General features: G+C 37.4%; 1 protein-coding gene across 1 annotated transcript in view; it reads right to left on the reverse strand.

The window, feature by feature from the left end:
* LOC128652752 (zinc finger protein 25) overlaps nt 1-13,077 on the reverse strand; it is a 278,742-nt gene that overhangs the window by 57,119 nt on the left and 208,546 nt on the right. The gene's annotated exons all lie outside the window — the stretch shown is intronic.

Raw genomic sequence — 13,077 nt, forward strand, 5'->3', positions numbered from 1 at the left:
GACATTAGTATCGCTGAGAGCGTGTGAATATCAATATCATAAGGGGCGCATGAATGACAGATGACGTTATTTAAGTCAGTTTCATTGGGTGATCATATTTACCACCTGTCATTCTAAGTTAGGTACACAAATAGCATATGTTATATACTTGTAATAACGGATAGTGTGATGCATTCTTATTGGTCTACAGTCAACTCAACAATGATATTTATTACAATTATGATCTAAATTTGTTGGTTGTATGTTATGAATGTCAAGCATTAGAGAGATGAATTTGCTTCATTGGGTAATATAATTAACTCTCAATAACGGTCTTTCCTGAAATGTAAGAAAGATCAAATCTATTTACGATCAGACTAAAAGTAATGCATCGTTGTGGATGGAATCATTACATTAATATGCATTAAGGAGAGTAATATTATAGAGACAGGATTGTATAGGTGCTAATACTATCATGATCATAATGTCATGTCGCTTTTATTAAAAGGTGATCATAGTGGCTAACTGCTCAGAGTTAACTAAGTTTGAGAACTAGTGTAACAGATAGTGAATACAAACGTGATACATTGTTACAGAGAAATCCCCTCCTCAAATTTCTAACTGAGTTAATTATGCTTATAAATAATGAACAACAGTAAAATAGTAATTTAATATACGAAGAGTAAAGGACTAACTGCACATGGTGAGCAAAATATAATATAAAATGAAAAGTTTTAAAGTGACTATTGGCATCCTAAATGACATTATAACATGTTTTACATTGTGAAATAGATTATAAAAAATTGAGTGTGTTGTCAGTGCTTCAAGTGAAGTGGTATTGTAGCAAGTAAATCCATTTACACTCTAATTTAAGTAAGGCTTTCTCTATGTCTCCTCCTCTTATTCCCATTGAGGCTTTTTGGACAACCAAATATTGTAAATTGACAGGTAAACTGTTGTGGTGCTGTTGAAAATGTTTGGCAACAGATGTCAATTTTTTGCCTCGTGCTTCATCTTTGTTAGCGTTCTTTATGTTATTGACATGTTCGAGAATGCATACCCTCACTTTGCGTGTTGTCATGCCAACGTAAGTCATTTCGCAAGAGCAAAAGAGTGCATAAACAATCACTAAAGTTCTACATGAGAAATGCGCAGAAAGTGTGTATTTGCTGCCAATTTTGTCATCAATCGTCTTTGTCTTAATGACATATTTACATGCAGAACATGTACCACAGGGATACATCCCTGGGTCTGTGTCCTTTTTCTTGGTAGATCTGACAAAATGGCGTGATACCAATCTGTCCCTTAGGCTTGTAGGTCTCTTATAGCCTATAGAGACCCTATCACCAATAACAGTTTTCAAAACAGAATCATTTTGTAGTATCTTCCAATGTTCGTTCATTATTTTAATTACTTCAGACATTTGTGGATTATACATAGTTATCAGTCTGAGGTATGGTTCTTTGGAGGTTTTATCCTTAGGAACAAGCAGATGATCTCTCTTGATATTTAAGGCTTTATATTTCGCTCTTTTGACAGATTTCCTGCTGTATCCACGTGAGATTAGTCTCTGCATTAAGGCTTTGCTTTCTGTTAAATATATCTCAGAGCTAGAGCAATTACGTCGGAGGCGCAGGAATTCCCCGAATGGGATTGCCTTGAGGGTACAAGGTGGATGGGCACTGGATCTGTGTAACAGAGTGTTAGTAGCAGTCTCTTTGCGATAGATTGTACAGGGAGTGCAGAATTATTAGGCAAGTTGTATTTTTGAGGATTAATTTTATTATTGAACAACAACCATGTTCTCAATGAACCCAAAAAACTCATTAATATCAAAGCTGAATAGTTTTGGAAGTAGTTTTTAGTTTGTTTTTAGTTATAGCTATTTTAGGGGGATATCTGTGTGTGCAGGTGACTATTACTGCGCATAATTATTAGGCAACTTAACAAAAAACAAATATATACCCATTTCAATTATTTATTTTTACCAGTGAAACCAATATAACATCTCAACATTCACAAATATACATTTCTGACATTCAAAAACAAAACAAAAACAAATCAGTGACCAATATAGCCACCTTTCTTTGCAAGGACACTCAAAAGCCTGCCATCCATGTATTCTGTTAGTGTTTTGATCTGTTTACCATCAACATTGCGTGCAGCAGCAACCACAGCCTCCCAGACACTGTTCAGAGAGGTGTACTGTTTTCCCTCCTTGTAAATCTCACATTTGATGATGGACCACAGGTTCTCAATGGGGTTCAGATCAGGTGAACAAGGAGGCCATGTCATTAGATTTTCTTCTTTTATACCCTTTCTTGCCAGCCACGCTGTGGAGTACTTGGACGCGTGTGATGGAGCATTGCCCTGCATGAAAATCATGTTTTTCTTGAAGGATGCAGACTTCTTCCTGTACCACTGCTTGAAGAAGGTGTCTTCCAGAAACTGGCAGTAGGACTGGGAGTTGAGCTTGACTCCATCCTCAACCCCAAAAGGCCCCACAAGCTCATCTTTGATGATACCAGCCCAAACCAGTACTCCACCTCCACCTTGCTGGCGTCTGAGTCGGACTGGAGCTCTCTGCCCTTTACCAATCCAGCCACGGGCCCATCCATCTGGCCCATCAAGACTCACTCTCATTTCATCAGTCCATAAAACCTTAGAAAAATCAGTCTTGAGATATTTCTTGGCCCAGTCTTGACGTTTCAGCTTGTGTGTCTTGTTCAGTGGTGGTCGTCTTTCAGCCTTTCTTACCTTGGCCATGTCTCTGAGTATTGCATACCTTGTGCTTTTGGGCACTCCAGTGATGTTGCAGCTCTGAAATATGGCCAAACTGGTGGCAAGTGGCATCTTGGCAGCTGCACGCTTGACTTTTCTCAGTTCATGGGCAGTTATTTTGCGCCTTGGTTTTTCCACACGCTTCTTGCGACCCTGTTGACTATTTTGAATGAAACGCTTGATTGTTCGATGATCACGCTTCAGAAACTTTGCAATTTTAAGAGTGCTGCACCCCTCTGCAAGATATCTCACTATTTTTTACTTTTCTGAGCCTGTCAAGTCCTTCTTTTGACCCATTTTGCCAAAGGAAAGGAAGTTGCCTAATAATTATGCACACCTGATATAGGGTGTTGATGTCATTAGACCACACCCCTTCTCATTACAGAGATGCACATCACCTAATATGCTTAATTGGTAGTAGGCTTTCGAGCCTATACAGCTTGGAGTAAGACAACATGCATAAAGAGGATGATGTGGTCAAAATACTCATTTGCCTAATAATTCTGCACTCCCTGTAGTGTTAATAAATCCATCATCTTTCTTAAATATGGTCAGATACAGGAACGATATTTTATGCTGGTCAGCTGAGTAGGTTAGTTTGAAATTTTTGTTGTTAATATTCACCTTAGCCATAAACTGATCAAGTTCTTGAAAAGTCCCTTCCCATAGGAATAGAACATCATCAATATATCTTAACCACAATGGAATGTGATTAGTATATTGTTTCAATTAATCAGAGAATACATAGAAAAGTTCCCAGTGTCCCAAAAATAAGTTTGCATATGTTGGTGCGCAGGCTGTACCCATTGCGGTTTGTAAGTAGTATCTGTCATTGAAAGTGAAAAAATTGTGTGTTAAGATGAAATGTAGAAGTTGAGTAACAAATTTATTATGATCTTCATTGTCATTAACATTGGATGACAAGAAGTACTTGATAGCCTCAATTCCATCACTGTGTCTTATGTTCGTATATAATGACTCAACGTCTGCAGTTACAAGCCACATATCATCTGTCAGTTGTATATTTTGTAAGATCTGCACTACCTCCATTGTGTCACGAACATAGGATGGTAATGTAGTCAGATATTCTCTAAGCCTCTGGGCTACATATTTACTGGCATTCTCAGTTAAGTTCTCATTCCCGGAGACAATGGGTCTCCCAGGGGGTACTTGTGAATTTTTATGCACTTTTGGTAGAAAGTACAGTGTAGCTACTCTGGGGTTCTCAATCAGTAGATACTTTTTTTCAGTATTAGTGATTACATTCTTTGCCCATGCTTGTTTGACTAAATTGTTGTATTGAATCAGATATGTACTCTGAGGATTAAAAATTAGTTGTTTGTAACAGGTGGAATCAGACAGCTGTCTGATAGCCTCGTCGGTATACATTTTAGATGGCCATAGTACTACATTTCCGCCCATATCTGACGGTTTTATGATTACATCATGCCAAGATTCAATTTCTTTCAAAGCTTTAGATTCTCTTTAAGTTAGATTATAATTTTGTTTAATAACAGGTAGTAGTTTTATCTGTTGGCAGACCATTTTACAAAATACCTGTATTTCAGGTATTTCGCCCCCGATATTGCTGCTACCTAAATAAATCTATTAATCCCTAATTTGCCGCTCCCGATATCGCCGCCACTATACTAAAGTTATTTACCCCTATTCCCCTGCACCCCAACATGGCCCACACTATAATAAATCTATTAACCCCTATTCCACCGCTCCCCGACAATGCCACCACTAAATAAAGTTATTAACCCCTAAACCTCTGGCCTCCCACATCACTACCACTAAATAAACCTATTAACCCCTAAACCTAACCCTAACACCCCTTAACTTTAACATAATTAAAATAGAGCTAAATTAAAGTTACAATTATTAACTAAATAATACCTATTTAAAACTAAATACAAACTTACCTGTGAAACAAAACCTAAGCTAGTTACAATATAACTAAAAGATATATTGTAGCTAGCTTAGGTTTTATTTTTATTTCACAGGTAAGTTTGTATTTATTTTAACTAGGTAGACTAGTTAGTAAATAGTTATTAACTATTTACTAACCACCTAGTTAAAATAAATACAAATTTACCTGTAAAATAAAACATAAGCTGCCTTACACTAAAACATAACATTACAAAAAATAAAAAACACTGAAATTACAAAAAATTAAAAACCTACCATTTCAAAAAATAAACGAAATTATCCAAAACAATAAAAATGATTCCTTTCCATCTTAATATGAGGGGAGTCCACGGCTTCATTCCTTACTTGTGGGAATACAGAACCTGGCCACCAGGAGGAGGCAAAGACACCCCAGCCAAAAGCTTAAATACCTCCCCCACTCCCCTCATCCCCCAGTCATTCTTTGCCTTTTGTCACAGGAGGATGGCAGAGAAGTGTAGGAGGATTCGGAGTAGTCTCTTATGGAGGGTAGTACTCTTCGCTATCAGACTGGAGTTTTAAGTAGTCTTGTCAGCCTCTCAGTGAGAGCATGGACGAATGTTAGGGTCTGGAGATGCAGGGAGAGTCTATCGGCAAAAACCATCCAGACTCGTATAAACAACTCCTAAGCAATCAGTGTTGACAAGTTTCACTGCCTGCTTCTATCACTCAAGTCCATGTCAGATGCGATGCTACAAGACTGTCAAACTTGAGAGGCTGTGTGTCTGTTCCACGGCGAGGATTCCGGTAAGATCGTTTCATTTTATCTCATATGATAACTTAAGAAGACAGGGTCACAGTGTGACTCCTTTATCTGTATGGAATCAAGGGTTAATATCTCCGGAAGGGGATTATTGAAAAGGGGGGATTTATACATGATTTGCTTTATTATGTTTTATGCTGCGACATGTGTGAGATGAGGCTCTGGCAGATGTGTGAACATTCAGGTTTTACTTTTGTTTTGGATAACTGCGCAGCCCGTCAGTTTGGCGCTTTTTATTCCTGAAGCAGGGGCGGTCCTGCATGGCACTCCACATGAGCGGGTGTGGCCTCATTGACTTCCTTTTCCTGACCATGCGGTTTACAGGAGACAAAGCTGTTTCTCTGTGGGGCCTGGGTCATAGGAAGTGGTGAGTGACCCGGCCATTGGGGGTATAAAAGGTGCCATTTATTTTTTTCTGTAGTCCACCGTACAAGCGCAAGCTATGGAGGACTCTGATGCGTTAGAGGGTACTTCCTCTTTAACTAAATCAAATAACTGTTTTTATTGTGAGCAGGCTACGGTATACCCGGCTGCTCAATTATGTTCCACATGCCTTGATAAAGTAGTGATATCTAAAAAGAACAAGATGTTTAGTACAACTGAGCCGTGCCCCTCTGAGGGGTCTCCGTCCCGCATGGTGTGTTCTCAGCAATTATTTCCTATTACACATGCAGCTCCCCATTGCACTACTAATCCTCCTTCGGGAGGGGCCCTCTTACCGCCAGACTTTTCTGAACAGTTGCAAACAGCAGTGTCTGCGGCCTTTAGTGCTTTACCTCGCCCTGCTAAGCGCAAGCAAAAGGATAAATACTGCTATTCTTCCCAGGGGTCATCTACCAACTTGTTGGATTTATCTGATGCTAGATTATCGCTGATGAAGACGCCTCTAATACTTCAGAGGAGGCTCTGTCTGGGTCGGAATCGGCTGCCTCTAGGCCTCCGGCTGCGGTGGAACCTGGATTTAGATTTAGAATAGAGCACTTACGCTTTCTGTTGACGGAAGTGCTGGCTACGTTAGAGGTTCTGGAACCCAAGTTACCTGAGGAACCTTCTATTCCTAAGCTTGATAAGGTTTATGAGGACAGGGTGGTGCCACAAACTTTTACGGTTCCTGTAAAGATGGCAAATTTTATTAAGAATGAATGGGAAAGGCTTGGATACTCTTTATCCTCTTCTTCCTTTAAGAAATTGTTCCCGGTTCCTGACTCCCAATTAGAGTTGTGGGGGCCTGTCCCTTAAGTGGGTGGAGCCATCTCCATGCTGGCTAAGCGTACCACTATCCCGCTCGTTGATAGTTCGTCGTTTAAGGAGCCCATGGATAAGAAGCTGGAAACTCTTAAGAAAAATGTTTCAGCACACAGGATTTTTATTTCAGCCGCCAGCAGCGGTTGCTGCGGTGGATGGAGCCTCTACCTATTGATGTGACTCCCTGTTGGAGATAATCGATGAGATCCAGGAAAGAATTAAGACCTTGAGGGTTGCTAATTTGTTTATTTGTGATGCAAATATGCAGATTATCTGCTTGAATGATAAGACATCAGGCTTTTCTGTTCTAGCCCGTAGGGCTCTATGGTTGAAGTCTTGGACGGCTGACATGACTTCCAAAACTAGATTACTTTCCCTTCCCTTTAAGGGGAAGGTTCTTTTTGGTCCAGGACTGGACTCTATCATATCCACAGTAACTGGGGGCAAGGGTGCCTTTTTAACACAGGATAAGAAAAATAAAGCTAAAGGACAAGATCATAATTTTTGTCCCTTTCGTTCAGATAAGTCCCAACATCAGCAGCCCTCTGCGAAGTCTGATCAGTCCAAGGGAACTTGGAAACCAGCTCAATCTTGGAACAAATCAAAGCAGAACAAGAAGCCCGCTGAGACGAAATCGGCATGAAGGGGCGGCCCCCGATTTGTCACTTGATCGTATGGGTGCAGAATATCTCTCTTTGTGGAGGCTTGGGAGACGTGCAAGACCCTTGGGTTCTGGAGGTCGTTGCCCAGGGTTACAGGATAGGTTTCAAATCTCATCCACCCAGGGGCAGATTCCTTTTGTCAAATCTGTCTTCAAAACCAGAAAAAAAGAGACACCTTTCTAGGGTGCGTGAGGGATCTCTGCTCCCTAGGAGTCATTGTGCCAATACCTCTGGCAGAAAGAGGTCTGGGATACTACTCAAACCTTTTTGTGGTCCCAAAGAAGGAGGATATGTTACGCCCGATTCTGGACCTAAAGTGTTTAAACAAGTTTCTGCCGGTGCCATCGTTCAAGATGGAAACGATAAGGTCTATTCTGCCCTTAGTTCAAGAAGGACAGTTCATGACCACGGTAGACTTGAAAGATGCTTACCTTCATGTTCCAATAAACAAGGATCACTTCAAGTTCTTAAGATTTGCTTTTCTGGATCAGCACCTCCATTTTGTAGCTCTTCCTTTCGGTCTGGCTACTGCTCCAAGAGTCTTTAGGAGGCATTGTAGTAGTGCCTTATTTGGACGACATTCTGGTCCAAGCTCCATCCTGCCGGCTGGCAGAAGACCATTCGAGAGCTCTTCTTCTTCTTCAATCTCATGAATGGAAAATAAACTTAGGAAAAAGTTCTCTGGTTCCATTACCAGAGTTGAGTTCCTGGGTACGATAATAGATTCCATAACCATGAAGATATTTCTTACAGACCAGAGACGTTGCAAAATTACTTCCAGCTGTCTTGTCCTCCAGACCTCCTCAAGACTATATGTGGCCCAGTGTATGGAGGTGATTGGGCTCATGGTGTCCAGCATAGATATCATCCCATTTGCCAGGTTCCATCTCAGACCTCTACAGCTTTGCATGCTGAGGCAATAGAACGGCGATCACGCAGATCTATCCCAAAAGATTTCTCTGGACAGCTGATCGAGAGAATCACTCTCTTGGTTGCTCTGTCCCAGGGGACATCCTTCTTAAGTTAAGGAAAATATTTCCACAGCGCCTGAATAACCACCTAAGCTCCTCCTGATAGCAAGATATCTCAACCAGATCTAGTAATAAACCTAAAAAGTAAGCAATACGAGGAGCGCTAAAGAAGCTGATAGCTAAAATGACTTGAAGAGGGCTATAAAAGGGTAAATGCGATATATACTGTTAAAAGTTAACATTTATTTCTGACCTAAAATTAAAAATATAATACATACACTAACAATAATGTCTAATCTCAGAGTTATATTCAATGGATACAGAATTTATAATCCCTAACACTATTGTCTAATTCCAAAGGGGTATTAAATGGATACAAAATATAAATTCAAATATCGCAAAATAATACAAGATATTTTTACAGATAATAAAGTGCAATAATAGCAGTGTGCAGAGAAGGCGTTCTATAGAACACCAAAAAATGTGGTGTAATATGCAAAAAGCTACATGTGATAACAAATTCAAATGGTATACAAATTCATAAGAGTGTAAAATCCAGAGGAAACATGAGTGTCTAAAATCTTATCGTAATGATTTAGATAAATCCAAAAAGTGTAAAAATGATATATATATATATATATATATATATATATATATATATATATATATATATATATATATATATATATATATATATAATATAATATATATGAAAAACCAATGTGTTGAAAAATATGTAGAATGTGTCCAAGAGAAACTAAATTAAAAGTTTATTATCCAGATTATAATTGCAATAAAAGTGAGAATGAAAAGTATATATTCAAAAGCGAATCAAAAATGGAAAAATATGGTGTACACCAAAAAATATATAAAAATATAAAAATAACAATTGTGAAACTCAAAAGTGAGATAAGAAAAAGTCAAAACAAGTTATCCAAATGAGAAAATATATGATAGTATCCAATGGCAAATCCAATAACATTAAAAATAGGTTTCCTTATTAAAATAGTCTTATACTTCCATAAGGTGAAATGCTTTTCAATACAATTTTCAATATGATCTTCAATATGGTAATAAATATGGTAGATAAATAACATAGCGCAATATAGATAACAAATATCCAGAATGATGGTATTTAACTTACTAGAGTGGTAACCTGAGCTGTTAACCAGAATAGTCTACGCGTTTCGATCTTCAACAAGACCTTTTTCAAGACTGGTAACAGATAGAACTAGTATGCTTCCTCTTTTGCTTTGAATTTGTTTTAGTATTTGGCTGTTTCTAATGTGGATGGTGATGGGCTTGGATAAAGGTTTCTGGGCTTTCATCTGAGGATTTTATATGTTAATTGTATCCTTGCATACCCTTTCGAGTCACAATATAAGGGATTTGAGTGATATGAAAATACATATGTGTACATAACTTATGCATTATATACAAATTATAAAATATATTAAAAAAAACTAAAATATAAAAAAAAAAAAAAACTGGAAAAACTCAATTTTAATGGTCTCAGGTTTGCACTCTTATGTGATTGGCGACTGTGTGATTATATATATGAAATAAGAGTAATTTTATATAAGGAATAAAAGTGACTGAGTCTGCATGAATATAGTTGCATTTTAAGCACCAATTTGTTTACAAACTGATTCGTTATAGGCATGGAATTTTTACATGAACCATTAGTGACATGAAATAAAACAATATACTTTGTAATAATAATTTTAGTTTTTTTATATATTTTAGTTTGTTATATATTTTATCATTTGTATATAATGCATAAGTTATGTACAAATATGTATTTTCATATCACTCTAATCACTTATATTGTGACTCAAAAGGGTATGCAAGGATACAATTAACATATAAAATCCTCCGATGAAAGCCCAAATACCTTTATCCAAGCCCATCTCATCCACATTTGAAACAGCCAAATACTAAAACAAATTCAAAGCGAAAGCAAAATTTTGTAACTCCGGATGTGATGTGTACCGGATATTACGTCACGATCATAACATCTGGCACCGGAAGTGACAAAAATAAACTTCCGGTCTTACGAAAATAATTTTGCCGCTCAAACACAGGCGAGCCATTAGGCACAATGCCCTTTAAAAGGAATCATACTAGTTCTAGCCGTTACCAGTCTTGAAAAAGGTCTTGTTGAAGAACGAAATGCGTAGACTATTCTGGTTAACGGCTCAGGTTTCCACTCTGGTAAGTTAAAATACCATCATTCTGGATATTTGTTAGCTATATTGCACTATGTTATTTATCTTCTTTAGGGCATAGGATATTGTTCAGTACTACCCATATTGAAGATCATATTGAAGATTGTATTGACAAGCATTTCAGCTTATGGAAGTATAAGACTTTTAATAAGGAAACCTATTTTTAACGTTATTGGATTTAACTTTTGTCACTGGACACAATTGCCATTGGATACAACCATCATATTTTCTCATCTGGATAACTTGTTTTGACTTTTTCTTATCTCACTTTTGAGTTTCACAAATGTTATTTTTATATATTTTTTGGTGTACACCATATTTTTCCATTTTTGAATATTTTGAATATATACTATTCATTCTCACTTTTATTGCAATTATAATCTGGATAATAAACTTTTAATTTAGTTTCTCTTTGACACATTCTACATATTTTTCAACACATTGGTTTTTCATATATATATATATATATATATATATATATATATATATATATATATATATATATATATATATATATATATATATATATATATATCATTTTTACACTTTTTGGATTTATCTTCACCATTACAATAAGGCTTTTGGACACTCATGTTCCCTCTGGATTTTACACTCTTATGAATTTTTATACCATTTGAATTTGTTATCACATGTAACTTTTTGTATATTACACCACGTTTTTTGGCGTTATATATAATGCCTTCTCTGCACACTACCATTATTGCACTTTATTATCTGTAAAAATATCTTGTATTATTTTGCAATATTTGATTTATATTTTGACATCCTTTTTAAGACCATCCTGTGAGATTGTGACTACGGATGCAAGTCTATCAGTATGGGGAGCCGTTTGGAGGGCCAGGAAGGCACAGGGCCAATGGACTTGGGAGGAATCTCTTCTTCCGATCAACATTCTGGAACTTCGAGCAATCTTCAATGCTCTAAGGGCTTTGCCTCTTCTGGGTTCGTCCCAGTTTATCAGATTCCAACTGGACAACATTACCTCGGTGGCTTACATTAAGCATCAGGGCGGAATGAGAAGCTCCCTAGCCATGAGGGAAGTATCTCGGATTCCGGATTGGGCGGAGGCCCACAACTGCTCACTGTCATCGATCCACATCCCGGGTGTGGACAACTGGGAAGAGGCCTTTCTCAGCAGACAATCGTTTAATCAGGGGGAATGGAATCGTTGACTCTCCATGCCATTGAAAAGAAAAGTAATTTACACAAATGTGAGCAGAATTCAGAAATAATTATGGAACAAAAGCAATCTGTGAAGAAGATGGTTTCACATATCAGCTGTTTGATATCAATGCCAAGGCCACATATATTAGATCCTGTAGAAGAGAAGAATGCAGAAAAGAAAAAACAGAATCAAGGAATGATTCAACAATGCAGGAGATTAAAGAAGGTTCCAAGGAGAGCAGCAGCTTTTAACACCAAATACAGAATAATTCCGCACACTATGGCACGTCTTACATCAAAAACTCGTCAAATTAAACTTTTATCATTCAGAAGAGCAGCAGTTTTAAGACACTTTCCACTATCAAATTGTGCCCAGTATTTTTATATTCAAGATCCTACAGAACAAGTGCACAAGCTCACAGGGTATATGTATATATATGTATATGTCTGTGATTGATGTCTATCACATAAAAAAAACTCTACTGCTTATTTGAAATTCAGAGTAGGTGATATTGCATTGTCTTCTTATTATGCACTTCTTCATTATGCAATTCTACTGCATTGCGTGGTCCTTTAAGTAAAATAAATTTTCTGGAAAAACTGACTTTAAAGGGACACTGAACCCAAATTTTTTCTTTTGTGATTCAGATAGTGCAGCAATTATAAGCAACTTTCTAATTTACTCCTATTATCAATTCTTTTTTTTTTGCTATGTTTATTTGAAAAAGAAGGCATCTAAGCTTTTTTTTTTGTCCAGAACTGTGGACAGCATTTTTTTATTGGTGGATGAATTTATCCACCAATCAGCAAGAACGACCCAGGTTGTTCACCAAAAATGGACCGGCATCAAAACTTACATTTTTGCATTTTAAATAAAGATACCAAGAGAATGAAGAAAAATTAATATAAGCAAATTAGAATGTTGCTTAAAATGTCATACTCTATCTGAATCACAAATGAAAAAATGTGGGTTCAGTATCCCTTTAAGCATCAAAGCAAGGAATGTCAGAGTAAAGCAGGTAAGTGCCCTATAGTAGATGGTCTTGGGGCCCGATCAGCTAAAGCTCTCTGCTATGGCAAGATAGTCTAAGAAGTCTCATCAGTACTGTGAGAAAGGCACATTACTGATTAGGAGCTGTTGGTCTAGATATGCAGGTTCTGGAGGTGAAGGAGAGACCTACATTACAGTTTAATGCTCAAATCTAAACATTTTATGAGATCTCTCAGTGTGGTGGCATCTCCCATGGAGAACAAATGTGGCCATTTCTGATAAACACTAATGTTCGCACTGTAGTTATAAACCCAAAGGAATT

The sequence above is a fragment of the Bombina bombina genome, chromosome 3, assembly GCF_027579735.1.
Source record: "Bombina bombina isolate aBomBom1 chromosome 3, aBomBom1.pri, whole genome shotgun sequence".
Lineage (NCBI taxonomy): Eukaryota > Metazoa > Chordata > Amphibia > Anura > Bombinatoridae > Bombina > Bombina bombina.